At 41.6% G+C, this 21,278-nt stretch overlaps 1 protein-coding gene and 1 pseudogene across 2 annotated transcripts in view; both read right to left on the minus strand.

Moving 5' to 3' along the window:
- JAZF1 (JAZF zinc finger 1) overlaps nucleotides 1-21,278 on the minus strand; it is a 304,692-nt gene that overhangs the window by 72,132 nt on the left and 211,282 nt on the right. The gene's annotated exons all lie outside the window — the stretch shown is intronic.
- LOC119257423 (phosphatidylethanolamine N-methyltransferase-like) lies at nucleotides 6,523-10,702 on the minus strand (annotated as a pseudogene).

A 21,278-nucleotide genomic window follows, 5' to 3' on the forward strand; every position in this document is an offset into this window, starting at 1 on the left:
AATAATGAAATGCCTTTTTGGTGGACTCCTGCTGCTATGTGAACTAGCTCTAAGCTATTAAAGTAATGAGTCCGGACAGAGTCATCCGATCTCGTGCACAAAACTAAAGGAGGACTTTGCCCACAATTTCTAGTACCAGACTAGGACCAGAAAGACCGGGGGAGCATTATAAAGCCTCTGGACTTTCCCAGCCCCCTTCCAGAAGTTCTCGGTTTGCTTTTTCCAAGTGAGGGATTGGAAAACACGGTATTACAGCGCCCTCTGCAGGTCAGAAGTTTTGCAGTCACTTAATGAGCATGGCAGCAACACGAGAACTGTCAAAAGCCAACACATCAGACCTCACTGGAAAGTTGCTTGTTGACAGTGATACTTCCAAAAGGCTCACTGAAGTATCTCCTTCTGTTAACTCCTTAGGGCCTGCTGCCTTGATAGAACAATTTCTGCAGTCCCCAAGGAACCCTGCATAGCTGAATGTTAGGGAGGACGCTGGCTTCATCATCATAACCATCATCACAGCAATTCTTAAGATTATTCATGAGTCAGCCATTCTGAATGGCTGACTTTAAAAAGCAATTCTAGCATATCTGGGCTTTTGAGGGCTACATATTGAAAGAAGGAAGAAACTAGTAGTTATGTGGACAAACACCATAATTTCCTCAGGCAAGTTTTTATTCTAATGAATGAAGTGTAGGCCTAGAAAATTTAAGTGAATTTCTTAAGTATTTTAGGCAACTTAGTTTGTGTTTTTTTTACAAGGCCCTTTATATTGTGTTTTAAACTTTTTGGCTGGAGTGGCTATAAATTATTGAAAGAAATCCATATGTGGAGATAAATATGAGGAAGTGTGCTAAAGACAGGACAAAATAAAACAAGCTCTTGCTTTCATTTAGATTGTACTTTTCAAACCACAATTTATGTCGGTTATAAAATATTCTTCAAGTCAGCAAAATAACTAACTTTTAATAGGATTTTTTTTTTCATAATATGTTCAAGTTAGCAAAATAACCAACAAGTCTCACTAGTGGGTGATTTTTTTCCCCCCTACAATAGTCAAGAAAATATTAAAAGAGGAAGCATTTGACTAAAATGTTTCCTCTTACTGTTTAATCTGTGCCAGGTAACACATAAACCTCCGGAGCACCCAGAGATACACATGCTTCTGAATAACTCTCTAAGGGGTTGGGGCCTTCTCCTCAAAATTCCTCACCCTGGCAGGAAACATTCTAGTCTACTCTCACCAGGAGCCAGAATAAGTGGGAAAAAAATGGGACGCGAAATGAATGAAAAAAAAATTGTAATGTTATATTGTATATGATAAGATTTCCTTCCAAGGACTTTTAATTGGTTAACAGAATTATTTTGAAAGACCTGTGGGGAGTTAGAAGGAGACAGTGGTCTGGGGTAGGACTTAGACTGCAGTTATTTGCACAAGTCTCTACAAGAGTTCCCCGGGGAATCTGCAGACCGACCAATCCATCCGACCATGCATCCTGCGGTTACTTGGCATATGTGACTGCTATTTTCCCCAGCACACACATTCAGGGTTGGAGGTTTTCTCCTCTCCTCTCCTCTGTGGTGTAGACAGGATCAGCATGTTCTCAGGGTAGTGTCAGCAAAGGTTTTGTTCCAGTAACAGGACTCTTCCCAATGAAAACCCAAAATTAAAACGTTGAGTTTCCAGCTTTGCTGACTTCAGAAACAAGTGCTCTCAGCATGAACTGTCAACAGTTAAAGTTAAAATGGGGCAGCTGCTGGCTCCTGTGGAATCCTCTCCACACACCCCATCCCAACCGCACAGAGTTAAATGTCAGACATTATTCTACCAGACCTGGAATCCGGCTGCCAGCCCCAGCCTCCTTAGCTGGGCTTATCTCCCACTGGGAGGCTGGGCCGACTCCATGGAACTGCACGCTTCTCAGCAGATGTCCGGCTGCCAGCAACGGGAGCGAGACCCGGCCTGGCGCCGCCAACATTTACAGTCATTCCTCCCGCCCCTGCTCCCTGGTGGCCCCCAAGCCCAGTCCCACAACGCCTGGCCAGCCTGCCAACTTGGCCCACTGGAAGAGGACAGGTGATGAGGATTAAGCTGGGTGTATTTGCATATCCTCAGCACAGGGAAGGAAATTAACACCACAGCGACATGATTTAGTGGCTAAACTTAAACTGAGAAAGCCCTAGATCAATTTTTTGATCATAAGGAGACTGAGTCGAGATGTAAAATGCGACACATCTGGCAGGGATGGGCTAGCCCAGGGCTGATGGAAGAAACAGAAAGAAATGAGTTACTTTAGGTCCAAAGTGTTGTTTAAAATTTATACACAAATCACTAATGGGCTTTATTCTTAAGCAAGAGAAACGCCGCATGCGCCCCATTCTTGGGTGGGTAGGAGAGGCAGAGCTGTTTTGGTCATTGTTGTTGTCAGGGATCTGGATCACAGCCTCAACACGCCTTCAGCCCCAGAGCCCCCCCATGAAACTGCAGCCAAGTTCAGAAATGGTCTGGCAATTAGGTATTTCAGAAACCTAACATTTTATAGCATTTTTAAAAACTGTAAGTAGGAGTTTAAAGACATTTTAAAACTCTCTCACAAAGTAAATTAAAAAAAAAAAAAAAGCAAAAAAAAAATCTCACAAAAGTTAAGTGTAGGAGGAAAAGACTGAATTAGTAGCTGTGGAGTATGTTTTCATCTTTCTAAAGCTTTTCCTTTAACAACAGCAAGAAGGGAGAGGATTTTTAAGAAATTGGGTTGACAAAAAAGTCATGACTTTTTTTTCTGTTTTCTATGCAAAAATGCGTCATGACTTTTCCAACAACCCAATAATTCAGACAACTGTGTCATCGGATAACTGAAGGAGGCAAGAAGGTGGCCAATGCTATTTCAATTTGCTGTCCTTTCAAGGTACCTAGAAAAATGGACATAATCACACATCTCTTGTCCCTGAAGTCATAAGGTGCATTCTCTGGCCAAATCTGCATAAACCGCTTTAACTTGCTTTTTGCTAAGATGGCAATGAATCCAGATCTAAGTAGGCACAAATGATGAATTGCCTAAAACCCAGGCACCACAGCCCACCAAGGACACAGTACTTCACCATCACAAATGTCTCCCTATAAAGCAATCAGCAAAATTATCTTAATTTTAAGATAAATGCCAGAACACATGAAAGACAGGGCTCTCCTCTCTAAGGCTGCCATCTTAGGCAGCTGTGTGCAATCAATCCACTATGTTGCTGTTTCATTACTCAAAAACTAAATTTTAGACTTCCTCTTGAAATATTTTGTGGACTATCGCTGAGGAGGCAAAGGCCATTTGTAGTCAAGTTTGGAGAATAAGGCATGTGATGCAGCCCCCAAGATGTCTAAGAGTAAAACTCACAGAGCAGCACTTATCCCAAACAAACAAGACATGGCTATGCATGGGCTGCAATCTCTCCTGGGGACTGGAAAGTGCTTTTGAAGGCATTTCCACAACAACAAATGCAACATGTGTCGAGCAAAGGGAGAATTACTTACATGCACCTGCAAATATCTCCCTATGTGTCAGAGTGAAGGAGCAACGCTCTCTAGAATGTACATACTCTGCTGTGTGTGTGGCAGCAAGTACAGAAAAGGCCCAGGAGTCCTCAGACTTGATTATGCACTCTCCTACTTGTAGATTGTGCACTGAGGTGACTCAGATACAGATCATTCTTCTGGAGAGACTGTGTCTATACATATACATATACATACACATACGCATACACATACATTACGAGGAAGGGTGTAATAGAGATTTTGGAAACCTCACTACAGCCAGGTTGGACACAACTCTGCCTGGGTGATGAGACTCCCCGAAGGGAGAGATGTCACTACAAGGGCAGGAAGGGTAAGGACGGGTGACCTAGGCTTAAGATGGAGACAAGGGCTGGGTTGGGAATACCATGTGACCATGTTAGAACCACCTCTGTATCCAGCTTTCTGGGTGTCATACTTGGTTTTAAGACTAAAACCAAGCATTGAGGCTAAAAATAGGAGTATGAAGCAGCCATAGTCTCCGTGCCTTGCTGTGGACCGCGCCTGCATCTGTCGGCTCACCTCGAGCACTAGTCACAGGCAGGATGCACCGGCAACAGCGGCGTTGTGCCAGGAAGGCGGCAGGGAAGAGGCTGGCTTTCTCTTTCCCCCTGGCAGCTGAAGGTGAGACTAATCTTTGGACTGAGCAACCACTGGGTTCTTGAACAGTCTGCCAATGTTAGGGAGAAAACCTCAGACTTTCTGCAACAGAACATGTGGCTGCTCTACCAACTAATGGGGAAGGTGGAGACACATCAGCCTGTGAGTACGTGGGTCTTGCTATTGTCATCATCCTTCATCTGTTGTCTTGCAAATACAAGGCTTCACAAATATGTCAGTGCATATGAAGATTTCAAGATCCTCACGACAAAATCAGTGGTGTGAATAGGAAAAGTGTTAGGAGGCCCATTCTTTAGACAAGGAAATCGAGGCATGGGATGATTAGAGGTAGTGCTTTTTTGGACTAGGAGCACAAGAATCCCTCCAGGCTGGTGTCTTCCGTCATTCCACGCTGGGGACTGACTGCAGAGGCCAGGCTTAGTGGCGGGAGGCAGCCAAGGAGCAGACTTGCTGGGAGGGGCCGTGCACTTGGCAGCATTCACAGGCAACAGCAGCTTTGTTGGCAGCCGACCACGGTGCCGTGGGCACTCAGGGCAAGAGGTCTCCCCAGGGAGATGGTTCTGCAGTGGACACATCTCCCTTTCATCTTCATGGTGTTGCCAGGGCTAAAGACTTGGATGATTTTTCTGTGAACTTCTTTGGGTAACACCCAAGGTCTTCTTGAAGTTGAGGAAAGCAGGGGAGAAGAGGCTGACCACTCCCATGCCCTCAATACTCAAAAGTTTAAGGGCACAATGGTAAGTAGCTGAGGCTGTTTCATCTCCTTGTTTCCTAAGATTCCCGGAGGCAGTGGCTGCAGCTTTCTCCTGATCGATAATTCCTTGTGGAGTCCCTACCCCAAGCCTCACCCCTGAAGTTCTCTGTGGGGAATTTACTATAGAAATGAACCATGAAGCACTTAGACTGGGAAGGTCCTTTCGAGATGAGCTCAGTGGAGCAAACCATTATGCTCTGCTGTTTTAACCCTAGCCTGGCACCCTGGGCAAGTTTCTCAACAACTCTGTGTCTTAATCTAGAAAATGGGGATGATATACCTTCCTACTAGATCTTCTGTAAGCATTAAACTCTGTAACAGAGGTACTGTGCTTCGAAGAGCATACTCACATATACACATGTAAGTAACAGTACTGAGCTACCGCGTTGCTTTCTCCCAAGGAGTGAAATTTCAATTTTTTTTTTTAAACCCCCAACTAAATGGCGAGCCTGCCAAGGACAAGGACTATGATGTTTTATATAGAGTCAATAATCCATACCTCTTGCTTGAACAACACTCTCATAAGACTATCTACATTTTAAAAAAGCTCTATGGAGAAAGGCTACAGAAAGGAATAACTCATAATGGTGGATTTGGGAACACAATTTGGGTAGGAGGTTCTGTGCACTCTTTAAATCATTCCAAATGCTAATTAATATTCCACAAGGTCAAAACCAATTCTGGAAGAGTTTCTTCCCATCAGTCAATTTTTAGGGACCCTACAAGGAAAACAACTCATGTTACATGTTATTGATAAAATGAAATAACAACTGAATCTACCAGGCCCACATACAACAGGAGGTCATATAACTTTGTGTCAACATGTTTGTGTATTATCTGAATAGTTCATTTGTACTGAATTATACAATACATATATTTACTGAAAAGCAACAGACTTGTACCAAATTGAGTCAAATGGTATGTGATTGCTATACTTAAAATGTTCACATTATTTTGAACAGAGGGATTTATTTTCTCCTTGTAGCTTCTGGAAGTCTGGACCTATCTGGTTTCAGTTAGGGCAACAGTGTTTGGCCAGCATTTTCTGGTACATTTGAAACTGTTGAACAATGAAAAGTAAAAACATGCAATTGCCAGCACAGCTTAAGCCTAATGTGGATATAAACACAGTTAATAGCACTTTATTTAGATTCTACTTTATTATTCTAAACTTTCATAGTAATTTTGAATCACAATGCATTAACAAAATTTTATTAGGTTTCCCAATGGAAAGTTAGTTGCAGGCAAGGCCTTTTATGGCTCACTAAAGTTGATCTTAGATTTACCTTCCAACACAGAAAACAGAATTGCTAAAAAGCTTGCTTTTGTTAAGTTCTAATTTAGTATGCTCTCAAATATACTAACTCTTTCCTTTGCTCTTTGCTAGTGCCCTCTATTGTATTGTGCAACTACCATCTTTAACAGTCTATGACGCAGACTTTTTAAAAAAGGTTTTGGAGTCAGGATGCTTTTATTGGTGCATTGGGGGCATCAAGGGGACAGGGGGCTCAGAAGCCATAAGGCAGCATGTCCTGGGACCCCAAAGCAGCGGATCCAAGGCACTGGCACATCCATGGCTGGCAGGTCTTGGTACTCAGGTGGACCCGGGGGCAGCAGCCTCAGAAAAATGGCCAAGCACCCATAAGCTTCTCCTGTGGGACTGACAGGCTTCCTGCTGGTAGATCTCTGCAGTAAAGGCCTCCTCATACAGGAGGGTGACCACACCCTTCAGGGTGATCACATTGATGTAGGCCACAGCCACAGTCAGCAGCAGGCGGCAAGGCTGGCATCCATGGTGGCCCAGCTCAGCTAACTGGCCGTGCTGCCCTAGTATATGGCTGGTCTGGTAAATGGAACAGAAACGTAGTCACTCTTGCCTCCATGAGGATCCTGAACTAATCTGATAATCTAGGGAGGTTCTGGTGAAGCCCAGTGCAAAGATGCTGGAGCACACAAACGTGCTCAGCCCCGCACGGCAGGGGTGGAGTTTTCCAGGTGCTCTGGCTTGGGCTGCTCAGCATGGCCTGTGTGAAGCAGTGAGAGTCCATAAATTCAGAAGCAGAATGGCATCACCTAGGGAGTAGCAGGCCAGGTAGGGCATCTGAAGGCCTTGATCATCTTGCAACCACATTCCAGAAGAGTGGGTTGAAAGCCTTGGCAAGGATGGCTGCCACAAAGTAGGAGTCCAGTGGCCCACATAGCCCAGCAGCCAGGTTGGCTGTACCTGTCACACTGGCAGCGGTGAGGCCGGAGGAGCTTCAGACTTCATGGAGCACATGTCGTGGCAGCAGGAGGGCAGGCACAGTCCTCACCTGAGGGCTCTGCCTCTAAGCATGGGCAAGGCTGGGAGTGTTCAAGATGATTGGAAGTGGCAGCTCAGTTTTCTTGCAACTGAAATTATTATGAGCAACTTCCTCCCTTTGGACTCTTCTTCAAAACTTACATATATAGCAGTCTTCCAGGAGCCGCTACATTTTGTTTTACCATTTATTTAGTGGTTAAAATACTTCTCTGTGATTGAGGCTGCTGTGGCTCCAGTGGGCAGCTTGTGGCCTGAGGGATGACCAGCACATTGTGTGCTGTGGCCAGCAGGGGGAGGGAGCAGAAGTGGCAGCCACCCTATAAACTTCAGTGGCCAGGAGGCCAGGGACTGTGTCCAGCAGCCATGTGGAGGAGGTCCAGGCTCCCAGCAGGAAGGGAGGGTCATTCCGGAGTTTTTAACAAACACTCACTTACAGGGCATACTGCAGAAGAACCACTTCTACCAAATAGTATACTAGCCATGAAGAAGCTCCTTAGTTTGCCAGTTTCAAACACTAGTTTATGGACTGTGAGCATAATTTCCCAGCAGCAGAGTACAGTAGTGTCTGTGAGTGAGTTTAGAGGTGAACCAGGTAAGCATGGACAAATAACAAAGACTCGTGGCTCCTAATTTCTCTTGGGTAAAATGAGGTTTATAAAACCTGCACACCAGAGGAATGTTATTAAGGATTAAATGAGATTAAGGTATAAACTTTTTAGTAAAGTGCTTAGTCAAACTAAATATTCAAAGAAATGGTAGCATCACTACTATGCCCAAGAAAATGGAGTAGGAAGGAAAAGAATGCATATAATAGTGTGAACAGAGCCTGGGAGCTATACATGAAAATATCAACTGTGGTTATCTCTGGGTGATGAGGTAGTAAATACTATTCTGTGTGCTTTTCTTCCCTGTATTTTATACATTCTCCAAAATGAACAGGTATTCTTTTGTGATCAGAACAAAGTTGCTATGATAGTAGAATATATCTTACAAGAAACTAGTAAAAGAAGAACACAACAAGAAAATGTTATTGCGAGTCTGACATCTGTCCTCCTGGTAGCCACTGGAACTTTCCAGTTTTGTCCTCCATTTCTCCCAAGAGGAACACAAAGCAAAACATGGTCACCCAGATGTTAATGGAAAAAGGGCACATATACAGTGACACAAAAATGTCAACATATCTTGTTCATTTTCAGAAATTCTGTTAGTTTTGATATAAAGGAAAAGGAAACATCAAACTGTCATGAAAAAAGAAATGGTTTAGTAGTTTTCTTCAGCTGCTTTCACAAGAACTCAAAATTGTAGATATTTGCTCTACTACCAAGAAAATGTTCATGTGATCTGTTTTATTTTTATTCTTTTCAGATGTGTTTATATCTTAACACTGTAACACAAATATTCCAACTAATTTTCTTCTATAAATTGAAAGCAGGGCCTCCGCTGGTGGCACAGCGGTTGAGCACTGGGCTGCGAAGCTGCCCGCAGCCTCTGATGTGCCGGTTCAATCCCCGGCCACCGGCGAGGATCCCACATGGCGCGACAGACCTCTCCTGCCATGCCCGCTGCTCCCCTCAGCAGTGTATTTCGTCCGTCTGCCTGGTTCTGTTCCCCGCTCTGGCTCTGGTGAATTCTCTCACCCTCCTGTGTTTCTGACTGTACCCAGTGCTTGTATAAATAAGTAAAATAAATCTTTAAAAAAAATTGAAAGCAAATTAAAAAAAAAAAAAAAAAGAAAGAAATGCTGAATGTTGAGAAAAGTACCTGATAAACAGCACACAGTCCTAAGGAGGGCGGTGACCTTATACCACCAACATCTCAGAATCCTCAAATAATACATGAATAGTGATTTCAAGTTCTTGCATTAACTTGTTTTCAGAAAACAATGCAGGCGTTAACAGTCATATCTGTACTGAATGTGAAACAGGAGACCTAAAGAGATAAATGATTTTCTAACTGTTCCTTTCTAAAGGATGTAGCAAAGGAGCATTTCTCCGTGCAGTGATAAATCTTTTGTCTTCTGGAGGGTCATCTACAAAGAGATGAGATGGAGGGCACACAAAGGACTGGACAGTAAATATTTTGTTGTCCAAGTGGCCCCTGGCTCACTTAGTGAGCCGAGTGGTCTCTGTTGCAAACACTCAGTTGCAGCGACAGAGTGAAACAGCCAAAGGCAATTAATTCATAAGGGATTAAATGTGGCTGCATTCTAATAAAACTTTATTTACAAAAACGGGGGAGGGGGAGATGAGATTTGGCTTATTAGTCACAGTTTACTGGGCCTTGAGCTAGAGGGGCTATTAAACGACAAAATCACTCCCTAAAATCTGTATTCGCAAAAAGATAAAACATGTGACCATCACATTAGGAGAGTAAGCTCTGCTTATGGGGCTAGCTGCATCTGGGGTACTCTCATGCAATGCATGTGTGTTTGCACATGACAATGATACTGAGTTTTGGTGACTTACCTGGGAAGAATTCTCCCTGAGTTATCATGAACTGAGTCTGGAGCAGAGACTCATTTGATGCACTAACAGCAGGGGCCACTGTGATTTTACAAAGGGGTAAGGGAGTAAAAGATACAGAAAAGAGTGCAAGGGCAGACAAGAGTTATGTCAGTATGGAGAGTAAGAGAACAAGAAAGCCAAGACTTGGGAAGGTCTTTTGCAGATGGAGGGAGAAGGCAGTTAGTTCCCTAAGGCATTTCCCCCATTTGTTCCTAAGTTCCAACTTGGATAAAATAATGCAGGAATTGTGTCAGTCTATGACTAATTAGAATGCTGTTTGAAGTAGCATAATCTTGGCTCTACAGCTATTCACGTGGAGAAAAACACCAGTGGTTGATAGGCCACATCATAAAGTGCTACTTTTTTGAAGACTTGCTGCGTAAATCACAGGCACTGTCGTCTGTAACGGAGGTGCAGGTGGGAGACACAGCACATGTTCTGTTCTCATTCCACTCTGAAACCAGCCTGAAACACTAAACGAAACTTATGATTCCCGACATGAAACACAGACTTTTCTTTAAAAGACTTTAAAAATGAAGGTTTTAGTCGCACATGGTTTATCCCAAACCATTTTAATGTATATCCATTTACTGCAAACTCATCTTTTCTTTAAACAGCTACAGCTAGAACTAAATCAAGACCAAAGATGAAAAAATGAAGTCTTTCAGATGTGAAAATGAACTCAGTCATGATATATTTAAAAGACTCCTTGCCCACTCTCCAGCAAGCCTATAAGCTGAATTATTTTAGAATCATTTAAATGTGTAGTGACCTGCAGGCTACTGGGAAACGAGATTTTTTTCTTTTAGCTTTGAAGTGTACATTTTCATCGACATTGAAATTTTTTTTTACTCTTCTTTATGCTGATGGCGTTTTTGATATTCTACATGAATGTGATCAGGCTGAGCCAGACATGTGAAAATCTGATCTGTAAGGCCTGGCAATGGTGGCTGTCACTCACTCGGCATTTTATAGGCAGGCCAGGAGGTGCTTTACAAATGACACCAGGATGGACACCCAACAGTCTCTGATGTGGACATACTCATGTCTCTCCTCCATACTCACATGTGAGCTCAGACATGTAGAGATGACCATGGCTACCTGGTCCTAAATTTTTGTCATTCAGGATTCAAATCTGGGTCTGATTCCAAAAGCCATTCAGCCACACTTCCTCCTACTACAAAAATGTGATATATTCTTAAGTGAGTGAATACCAAGCAAAGATGAGATAAGTTATAAACATCAAATCTTTTGGCAGAATTATTCTAAGTTTCTATTACTGTACTCTCCACACATAAAAACCTTCAAAAGTTCCCACACCCATTTCATTGTAAGAATAAATGAGCACTGTGGGAGTCTTTGAAATCTTGGGAAGAAATACTTTTATCCATTTATGGGGGATGATTGGGGATGAATACAAAACTTGCCTGTGTTGTCTCTTAGTCGTTGCAGTTCGGATAACTTCTCTGGGAAAAATCTTTATTTAATATTTTTATACTTAGGCTTATATCCTTGTTTACGCTTTTCCTCTTTTCTCCTCTTGTTACCTAGGTTGAACTATTCAGAATCTCCTTCCTTTCCTTGACATTCCTAGAATTTATTTTAAAAATCTCCTTAAACATTTCCTTTTACTTTCCTCTGTCCTCTAAAATGTTTTTTGAACCACCAATAACATTCAACATAAACAATCAACTACTTATATTCAAACCCACACTCATTAATATGGCATTGTTTCCTTCATTTGCTAATAATGCAGCTACAAAATTCAGCATCATTGTGGTTAGATAAAGCAGGGGGTCTAGGAGTAACCTGGGGCTGTGGTCACTTTTTTCTAAGAAAAGAACTTTTTTTTTGGCAATTGGTTTATGGTTTGGAATTTGGAATCCAACCCATTTGTAAGTTAGGAGTTGCTGTAAGTTGGAAGTGCATACAGTAGAAGACGGCATTTTTGATTGGTTTAGCATTCAGTAGTTTTGCTATTCAAAGACTTCTCACACAGCCACTTGAAAGTCAGTCCTGGTATTGCTCCCACGAGCTGAGGAAGAGCCCCTCCCTGTGTGGAGAGTAACAGAGCCAGTAAGTGGATTCACAGGCACAGAGAGAAGCCAAGGCAAGGCATGGGCCAAGAGAAATCCACACTTCCATTTTAACTTGGTAAAAAGCAAAAAGACAGAGGTAGAACAGAGACCAAGTCGCCTTTAAAAAAATGCCATCTCCACCCCTCAAAATTCAACCTTTATTTTCCACCACACTTTTTTGTTTAAAACTGGGTGGTAGCAGCCACCTTAAAAAGCTTTTGTTATAATTCCAAGTTTGAGGAAGAAATACAATGAAAAACTTCCATCATATAAGCTCCTAATTAATATACCAATGGAAAAGTCAGTCTTTTCTTGCATGTCCCTTCTTGGCTATAGTGTTTGCTCTAGGAACTATGAATATGATTCAATCCCACAAACATGACTGAGTACCTGCTTGGGGCTGGCTCTGGGGTAATCGTAGGCTAGATAGTAAAACAAATTTGAGACTCTCAGCTCAAGGAGTTTACAGTCCAAAAGGGGAGAGAAATATACACGAAGGCTAAACATAGTTCAAGGCAAATAGAGCTGCAGTAACGCTATTCGCTGTTAGATGCTACTTTCACATACTTCCATTTTTGAAATTTTTTTTTTTTTTTTTTTTTTAGTAAATATATTCAAATTCTGACTCTTACAGTCTGTCTTTACATGTGACCCAAAATGTTCCTGGTCAAAGTAGACCAAAGAGGATCAAAACCTTTTTATAATGCTCTAAAATCAATGGTTCATGGTCTAATAAAGGTAATATTTGATCTATAAAGAGAAATGTAAAGTAGCAGAATAATTTTGAGTTCAGACACAGAAGGCAAACATAACAAACAAGATTTGTTGACTGATAACTACTAAGCAGATTACTTTTCCAAAATAATACTTCAAGCACTGAGAAAGTAATACCTGGTTGAAATGTAAGCTCCAAAACCTCAGCAGAGCTGTTTTTATAGTAAGAAATAGTCTACAGTAAATCTTGCCTGGACTATCCTTGGGGACTTTCCAGTATATTAAAAAAAATGAGAATATTATGATGTTTTATGTTTAGGAAGAAGTACAAAGCAAAACAGGTAGTCTGGCTGAAGGTTTTCTTCCCTAGATTTAGATGTTTTGCTCTCAAATCACAATGACAACAATAGAGTCATTCTAGTGAGCCGTATTTGACTAAATATTCTTTACAGCTTTAGTGCTTGTGGATATACTGTATTTTTGCACACTTGTGGACAAGATGTTGGCTTCATTTTACAACCAACATCTTGTCCACATCAGGGGAGCTTTCTCACACAGACACGCATACCATGTGGGCTACCTGCTGAGCTCTGGCAAGCTTGGCAGACTGCAGAACATAATGGGAAGGCAGTTGGAGTGGAAAAAAACCTTCCTGGGAATTTTTTAAGTGGTTAAAAAAAAAGGCATACCGTTTCCTAATGTCCCACACTGTGAGCTGGCACAGGGAAGATAATCCAGGAAATGAGATGTAAAAACTGTACACAGGTTCCTTAACAGAAGAGGCATTTTGCAAACAGCCAACGCGAAGAATGCATTTCTCTTTAGGAAGTCAACCACTTGAAAGTTTTACTTTTTAATTAGCCACATGGAAGTTGAAAGAGCTGGAAATCATCATTAATTCCACATGGAGTTCTTAACCAGTTGCGCTCCCAGCTCTCACAAGCCGACATGCTCATTTGACAGTAAAGCATGAATTAAAAATAACCAAGTTAGAGAAGTAAATTCACTGGGTAAAGTCTTTAAGAATTTCAGTTAGATAAGGACCTTCAGTCAACTGTCATCTAAATGCAGTATTTTAGTTTTCTACTTTGGTGCGATGTTTTCCTCCAGTAAATTATGTGGCTTAGCAAAGCAGAATATAAATCCTCTAATTTTCAAAGCCAAAGAAAAAAAGAGAAAATGCAATAATAGTACCACCTTCTAAAGCATTTACTTGAGAGAAGTAAAAACTAAACAAAGGGTAAAAAGCAGTAAGGACTTTTCATCTTGCCACCAGGTACAATGTATACAATTGCTGCAACAAACACACTTTGACAGATGGTGTGTTGTCCGGTGGTCTCTGGAGCAGAGCAGTTATATTCTGGCTCCCCATCCCATCTGAAAAATTGGACAAAAATCAATCCAATCCACAGGAAAGATAATTTTGCCAAGTTTACAATGAATTAAAAATGGACAACGAACTTATATGAGAGCTAAAAACTGTACCACTTTTAGAAGAAAACATAAGAATAAATCCTCCTAATCTTGGGTCAGTTAGCTTCTTAGACACGACACCAAGGATACCATAAAGTAAAAAGGCAACCACAGAATGGGAGAAAATATTTGCAAACCATGTATCTGATAATAGAGTATATAAATAATTCTTTAGAGTTCAATAAAAAGATAAATATCCCAATTAAAAATATGAATAGATATTTTCCAAAGGTATTCAAATGGAAAATAAACATATGAAAAAGTGCTCAGCATCATTAGTCACTAGGAAAAAGCAAATCAAAACCACAATGAGATTCTATATCACATTCCAGGATGCCTTTAATCAGACCAATAGTCAATGATAAGTGTTGACAGAGGATGTGGAGAAACTGGAATCCTTATACAGTGCTGGTGGACCTTGGAGATGAGGACGTCTATAAACAAGAACCTGTTAAACCATGTTTCTTATTTTTCTTACTAATGCCATGAAATGGTGCACCTGCTTTGGAAAACAGTTTGGGAGATCCTCAAAATGCCACTCTCCCTCACTCACCAATGGGTATCACTCATCAATGTATACCCACACAGAACATTATTTGGCATTAAAAACAAAGTACTGATACATGGCCAGAAGACGGATAAACCTTGAAAACATTGTTCTAAATGGAAGCAGCCAGACATGAAAGGTCATAGAGCATGAGACTCCATTTATATGAAATGTCCACTAGGCAGACGGCTAGAGACAGAACATGGAGTAGTGGTTACCTGGGATTGGGGACAGAGTAACAAGGTATGTTCATGTGATTTCTTTTAGGGGTCATGAAAAAACTCTGAAATCAGAGTGTGATAATGGTCACACGACTCTGTGAACATACCAAAACCATGAAGAACGTTAAGCAGGTGAAATGTATGATATATAAACTACATCTCAATGAAGTTGTTAAAAAGACTGAAGTGTTTTCAACTGCTACTCATTGGCAAAATGGAAGACATTGGTTTTTTTTTTTAAAGATTTATTGATTTATTGATTGATTGATTGATACATACAAGCACTGGGTACAGTTAGAAGCGCGGGAGGGTGAGAGAATTCACCAGCGCCAGAGCGGGGAGCAGAGCAGGCAGAAGGACCTAAGTACACTGCTGAGGGGAGCAGCGGGCGGCAGGAGAGGTCTGCGTGCCATGTGGGACCCTCCTCCCGAGGCCGGGGAGCAGCCGGGGATTGAACCGGCGCTGCAGATGCTGCCGGCAGCTTCGGAACCCAGCACTCAACCACTGCGCCACCGGGGAGGCCCAGAAGATATTGTTTTTATACTATAAAGTCAACGGCCTTGTGATCCTGTAGCTTTAAGTCCCTACTACCACATCCCATGACAGTCCCAAGCTTGGTGAGATCACACAACTGTGAGTGGCATAAATGTGGCCAGAACTTGGGGTGCCTGAGTTCTGGGGAGACCCGAGACCAGGTGAGGCAGCAGCACCTGGAGCACAACAATTTAGGAGGCAACCCCCTAGTTCCACACACATTCTTTCCATGTCACCTCCCCGAGACCTTCAAAATGAGGTTGTCTGTAAACAGGAATACTATCGTTCAAGCTTCCATAATTCCTTATTTGTTTTTCTTACTAATGTCATTAAAAACACAAGTTTTTCTCTTTTTACTCCAGAGAAAAGAGAGATGATCCAAAGAACAAGAAGTTAGGCAGAACTTGGAAGGAAAACCAAGTGAGGAAAAAATACATGCTTGCCGAGAGGACGTTTTCTTTCTCTGGAGACCCGAAGGAATGACACTGCTTATTGTAACTGTCCCCCTTGGCATGGTCTTTGTGACATGTCCACTACAGCTGCCAGCTCACCCGGTGATCTGCCAGCCCTGTTACTCATCTGTGTCTACACCAACATGCTTCCTTTCCATTGGTTGAGTTTCTTTGTGAGCACAATGAATAAAGGTTTCCATTACAGTAAACACAGTTTATTAGTGGACATCATATAACTGTTAGAGCAAATGTTGGCTTATTACTACTCAATAATCCTTTCTTTTTTATTTGCAAATTGATGTACTGTCTCTAAAGTAAGTTCAGTCCACACAGACCTTTGCAGATGCTTGGTTTATGTTCCATTCAGGTACAAAATATTCCTCAAGGAGAATGTAGGCTTTCAACCTTATTTTGCTCACCTGTTTACTTCCGCTGCGGTTGTGACAACAGGAGATGGTAGTAAGGATTCAAGTGCTCTTCCTCCTCTATCCTCACTACCTATGCTGCCTGTCGACGGTATGAAACAGCTCATTGGGTCATTCCTTCTGTTTACATGTTCTGATTTACCTGCTGTTGTCAATGATTCCCTGTTTATTATCCCCTCCAGAATGAACTACAAGCTTTAGGTAAACAAATCTTTATACCATTTCCTGCTTTACGTGTGGTCAAATATTTGCAATCACAGACATGCTTGGTAAGACCAAGTTTAAGGATCCCATTACACAGCAAATTAAATAGGTGCTCGGGCTTTACTGTTCTAACATTTAGTTTTGCTCTATTTGTTTCCACAGATAAGCGTTTTTTACTCACTCTTAAATCTTCACATGAGGTTTTGCCAACAGTGTTAGGTTGTCTCCACGTACTTCTGTTGCTTGGTATCAACTAGAGTGTCGAAGCCTTGCCAACTTTACAGTCTGGGTACACTTTTCAGAGGCCAGAGAGATTTGCGTATCGGGAAGAAAGCTACTGCACCCATGTCATTTACTTCACAGGGAAGCAGCTAAGCTTCTGGTTAACAAGGACTTCAGGAGAGTAATTCACAGAAAAGGCTTGAAATCCACTGGAACATTTGCCAGTTCTGTGCACTTTCTTGATGCAATTCTGACTCGATTGGGAGGTTGTGAGGATTAAATGAGGTGTGTGGTACTCAGTAAGGCAATAGCTCTTTTTGTTGTTAACTTTCGCCTTTAGGATGCTCCCAGGACAGATTCTTATTCTGATTTGTCCAGAGATAAGCAAAACACATGACCCTCCTCATCTAAGAGCATTTTGTACTAGCTGGAAAATAAATAGGCCCAAAATCATTCAAAAAATCAGTAGAATAGGTTTATTGCTTGCAATAAGAAAAAAATTAAGCAATCAGTGTTCTCTCTTGTTTTTATGGATATATTACAATGGAATCAATATGCTATGAAAAAGCTTTCTATTCCATTAGGAAATCTCATATACCTGACTGAATAGGACTATCCAGTAAATCTTTTTTTTTTTAATCTCTGTTTATTGGGAATTCAGAAGCAACATATCATCTTACGGCAAACATACAAACACTGTAGAATTTCATATAATGTAAAAAGAGAAAGTTCTTACAGCCCCATCCAGGCTATTGTCAGTTGCCAGGGAATATTCCACACTGCATTTTCTGTACCAACTTACATATATATGTGTGTAAAAATAAAAAAAAAGTATGCACATATATAAATATGTAAAATATATACATATAGATGATTATAACACTTTGTAGGTTTTTTTTTTTTCCTTTTTAATTTAGCAATAGCTTAGACATCTTTTTAGGCCAGTACATATGGGTCTACCTCATGGTTTTAAACAGGATGGATATACTCATAACTATTGAGTCCATTTTTGGTTATTTCAGTTGTTTTCTGTCACAAACAATACTTTTGTAGCCAACTTCCGAACAGATTCATGACCTAACCCAGTCTCTAGACGTTTAAGGAAGGCTCTTTCCAAGTTTCACATTATTTGCTGGAATGAATGGTCACGCGCATCCTCAAGTGAACTCTCCTATCTGCTGTCTTTTCCTCTTTAGGAATTTAGGTTATATTGTACATAAGAGAATGGCTTGTTTTGTTCTTAACTTTTCAACACTAATTCTTCCCAGAAATAAAAACAGAAGTCCAAAGCATCTGTGTTTATCTTAAAAACCTCTGAAAACCTGCTTCTCAGTCCTGGATATTGCTCCATGGCAATTTCCAAGGAGGTCCAGAGCACATTAATCTCAGCTCAGTGGAGCTATAGCTCCGGGCAAGTACTTATTACTTTGTGCTTCAGTTACTCTCATCTGGGAAATGGGAATAACTCAGAGGATCAAATGAACTGACACTATGCAAAGTGCTTTGAACAATGCCTGGCAAAAACTGGTTCATAAACAGTAGCCATTTATTGCTAATAGTTACATGGTTGCTTTCAATAATTTTCTTTTTAAGATATGAAAACACTATTTTCTGTCCCATGTGAAGAGTGGTTCTCCCTCTGGTGTCTGGAACAGCCTCTTCTACCTCCATCATGGTTTAGCTACAAACCAGATGCTTGGTCCATGTCTCTAAAACACGCGTAGTGTTGCACAGCCAAGCAGCAGCTGGCCATGCAATGTGGTTTGAGGAGCACAGAGCAGACCTTTCTGCTCCAAAATATACTGACAAAATGCTACAGTTAGAGATTCATTACTTGGAGCCTTGGGAGCTATTTGGTTATCAGGAATTCACTGCTAAAAATACCAAGATTCCTTGCAGGAAGAAACTTTTTAGTTATCAGGTCACAGCTTAGCAGAGATGAATTGAAGAACTGACAGGGAGTTAAACCAAAATAGGTGGAAATTATGGTTTGGCAGAAAGGAGAGGACTTGGAACTAGGGTGCAAAATATCAATAGCGTGGGGGCGGGGTTCAAAATGGAGAGAAAGTCTCATTTTCCAGGGTACAGTCACAGGCCCTATAGCCTCCAATATTCTGAGAGCAGTAAGCCATCCAGGCTTAAAAGCCCCCGTGTTCTTGCAGTCACTGTTCTACCCAAGCCTTGGGCTCATTTCCTCTACCACATCCCTCCTAAGACAATTTCAGCACTGAACACAAGAAGCACAGTGGCCTTTTAGAAGCAGGATGATCCTGTGTGGAAGACCACAGGCTAAATGTCATCAGCAAGCCAAACAAGTTGTTTTTCTTAATTTGGTGCTCACCATAGGAGCTTGGTTTCACACTTATCGTCTGTTTGCCAGCTTTATGAGAAACTCCTCGAGCACTCAGATGTGCTTCCACCACAAGGCAGGAATTATGTTTACTGAGTAAATCGAAATTTGGGATTCTTTTTTACTATTTGCCTGTAACTAACCCACTTTTCCAGCTCAGGTTGAAGCCTACGCTGTGGCCACTGAGGAGGGATCTAAGGACTAAGGCAAGCAGTGGGCTCAGCTGCAGGTGTGGTCAGGACCCTGCTGCCTGACCTCCTGACTTCTCATCATCCCCAACCATACACTGGTCTTCATGCACCTGCTTTCTGCCATTCTAAATGAACCCTGAGACACGAGTTACTCTTCAGTGTGTATTTTTGATAAGTTTCTTGGAAAGACTGGTGGAAAACGTGACACTTTTTTGCAGTGGCTCCCCAACACTCTCCAGCCCCCAAGGGATCTGCCCTCTGGCCACCTAAACCACGCTGGGGTGATATGCCCTTTCTGTGACCTAGACCCACCTCAGAGACCTACCACAATCGAATTCACTTTATTTCTGCAGCTTGCATTTTCCATATATAACACACATGTGTCCAGAATCCTTCTCTGACTTAGGAATGTATCTACATGTTCATACAGAGAATTACTGAAAACACAATGAGGCTTTTAATAAACGTTCTCTGACAACGGCAGTGATTTGGCTGAGACCTCTCCAGTCTCACGGCAGCACAGGGTCGCTAAGGATGGCCCACCAACCTGCTGGGGCCGCGGGTAGGTGTGGGCTCTGTTTGGCAGAGGCCGCTGGCTCCTGGGGCTCCAGGATTTTACCCTAATGCAATAGTCCTTGAAATTAATTTTTATTAAAATCTACGCCTCTCAGTCTGATAAACAAACTGCATATTTGCTGTGGATTCTGTATCTGACCTTTTACACTGGTTTTGTCAACAAAATTTACTGTATTCATAAATACTAATGTTCTCATTTGGTTTCCTATCTTTAGTATACTGTAAATTATAAGCAAGTACATAAATGTCTTAGCCTGGTAATATAGTGGCCTGAAATGACTTCCTTTTCCTTTAAAGATGTTGCATGTTTTAATGGTAGGTGTTTTTAATTAACTTGAAGTGCCATAAACTGCCCATGTATGAACCAAAGACAAGCGAGTTGCATTAAATTAAAAGTGTAGTATCTGACTAATGCTAACAAATTAGGCACGCCTTCAGGATGCACAATTCCTCTGTTTGGAGTTGTCATCTTATTAATGCAGAGATACCAAGGCTCTTAGAGCAGTCTTGCCAAATGAGCCTTTCAGAATTAATATTTTTGGCAATCAATTAAGAGTAAGACTCAGGCTTTAACAAGATTCCCACTCAGGCATCTCAACACAGTGTCCCTTCTCCTCTTCCTTCATAAATGAGCTCGATTTGGGGATCTGATCTTTTTGCCAATATCAGTCCAAATTAGCACTGTAAATATTGAAATCAAATGTTACTACTTGGCCTAATTTTCTTTCAGCCTGCAGTTAATCTTTATTCAGCCTTAATGAGTATTTATTGTGTGACCCTGACAGCTTGCTACTGCTGTGATAAATTATCTGACTCAAGTCCGATTAAAAATGCAACCCTGACTGCTAATTATCTCAACAGACCTGCTTAATAATAGCATTTCTTGTCAATTATGGAATCTCAGCATGGGTATCAATAGCAACAAATGCACAGGCCTACCTTAGACGATGACTTCCCATAATGCCCTTTTACTTGCCATATGTAAATCAGAGTGTTTCTGTACCTGTGGTGACCTTTTATTAGCAAACTGTCAAAATGATAAAACTAGCCATAGCAAAACCCCCACCACTATACAATTAGGGGCTACAGCTTAGGACAACAGGAGGTCAATCAGACATAGCTAATTATGATGCATCTTACTTATGGCCTGTCCAGCAGGAAGAATTAGCTGTTTTTGAAATTTATGCCAGCTTAAGCACGGCCCACAGGAGGGAAGCTACTGAAAAGTGGGGGCTGGGGATGGCGGCAAGTATTGCACAGTTCTCCCAGTTTTTAGGTAGCTACAATTAGATCTGGGTTCAAATCTCAGCTTTGTCACTTACTTGCTATGACCTGGAATAAATCACTTTAATTGAAAAATAGAACCGACACCATCCACCTCATTGATTGGGGCTGAGGGGAAGGTTGGGAAGTAAAGTGTACAAACACTCAGCACTAGACTTTCACACAATGGGTGCTCCCTCCCCAACACCCATGTCCCTTCCCAGAGATCACGATCACACAAAAACCAGAGAAGCAAGTGACAATTACGGAGCTCTTGTTGTGCCCTGCACAGTA

This window comes from Talpa occidentalis, unplaced genomic scaffold (assembly GCF_014898055.3).
Source record: "Talpa occidentalis isolate TD23 unplaced genomic scaffold, MPIMG_talOcc4v2.1, whole genome shotgun sequence".
NCBI lineage: Eukaryota > Metazoa > Chordata > Mammalia > Eulipotyphla > Talpidae > Talpa > Talpa occidentalis.